The following is a 1,394-nucleotide window of genomic DNA, read 5'->3' as shown; positions in this document are numbered from 1 at the left end:
CCGGGGAGATGGAGAGAACCGAGCGCGCCCGGGACCCGCCCCCGCCCCGCCCCCCGCCCCCCCGCCCCTCCTCCAACTGCGACGGCGCCTGCGCGGGCCGCTGGGCGGAGGGAAGCTCCCTGCGGTCTAAACCCTGGAAGGGCGCTGCAGCCGCCCACGAGCCTGTTGTGTGTGGGTGCAGTGTGGTGTGGCTGGTGAAAGGCTCGACTCTCCAAACCTGGACTAAATTCCTGGGGCAGCTAACTTCCAGACCCACTTGGCACTCTACTCGGCCGCCCACTCGGGAAGGGAGGCGCGGGGAGAGCACCACCAAGCAGGTCGCCGAGTGTGTTACCTCTGGCCAGAGAGCGCCTCCCTTCCATCTTTGATGTTCTGCCCCTGGCACCAGCACCCTTCAGTCACCCTGACTGAGAATCTTTGAGTCACTTTTGACGCAGACTTTTCCTGATGGAAGGGGCCCTGAACTCGTGGGGACACCCACACATTCACTTTACAGATGAGAAAACTGGCCCAGAGATAGTGAAGTGACTAAGGAGGGGGTACAGAGCGTACAGCCAGGAGAGCCGGGAACAGGGACTAGAACTTGTGTGTTCCATCCCCGTGTATCCATGTTGGTGAAAGCTAACATTTACTGAGCTCTATACACGTTCCCGCATGGATCCAGACACTTTATAATACTGTCTTCAATTGGAACGACTCTAAGAAGTAAGTATGATGCTGTTATTACTTACATTTTGCAGATGGGGAAAATGAAGCATGGGGAAGTTAATTGGCAGAACAGCAGTTAAAACCTGTGAGCTCTTTAATTCTAGAGTTCTTCTCCAAGAGTCTCAGAACTACCAAGTCCTCGCAATTCCTTGAGAATTTCTTTTAAGTGACTCTTCCTCATCATCTCAGAGTAATTGTGGTATAGTACGAAATATATTTGATCTTTGTCTCCAGTGTCTGTTCCTGGCACAGAACTAAAATCTTTTAAAACTTCCTTGTTATTTATACGTGCCCTTTTCAATCACACCTAAACTTATGCTAATGAGGGGTGACTTCTGGTGGGCCCCCAGATAACCTCAGGATGGGGCTGGTGACTTAAAGAGGAAGTGATTAGAGGGTGAGAAACTTCAGCTCCACCCTCAACCTGCGGGGAAGGGAGGAGGACTCCAGAATGAGCTCTCAATCTCTTGAGTGTTTCCTGTTGGTGAATTTACTCAGTTGCTAGTACGGGTCACAGCTGGAGAGCACCTGGCAGCTCCGTGACATCACTCCCCTTTATACTTCGTCCTGTGCATTTCTTCCATTTGGCTATTCTGGACCTGTACCTTTTGTCATAAACTGGTAAATATAAGTAAGGTGTTTTCTGAGTTCTGTGAGCTGTTCCAGCAAAATAGCAAACCTGAGGA

The 1,394-nt window shown here is 51.2% G+C and overlaps 1 long non-coding RNA gene across 3 annotated transcripts in view; it reads left to right on the top strand.

The window, feature by feature from the left end:
* The first annotated feature begins 90 nt into the window (after positions 1-90).
* LOC116598611 overlaps positions 91-1,394 on the top strand; it is a 39,255-nt gene continuing 37,951 nt past the window's right edge. For all 3 annotated transcript variants that reach the window (XR_004289115.1, XR_004289117.1, XR_004289116.1), the window contains exon 1: positions 91-705. This is a non-coding gene — a long non-coding RNA (uncharacterized LOC116598611). The remainder of the gene's footprint in view (positions 706-1,394) is intronic.

The sequence above is a fragment of the Mustela erminea genome, chromosome 9 (genome assembly GCF_009829155.1).
Source record: "Mustela erminea isolate mMusErm1 chromosome 9, mMusErm1.Pri, whole genome shotgun sequence".
Taxonomy (NCBI): domain Eukaryota; kingdom Metazoa; phylum Chordata; class Mammalia; order Carnivora; family Mustelidae; genus Mustela; species Mustela erminea.
This window is presented reverse-complemented; position numbering and strand designations above follow the sequence as displayed.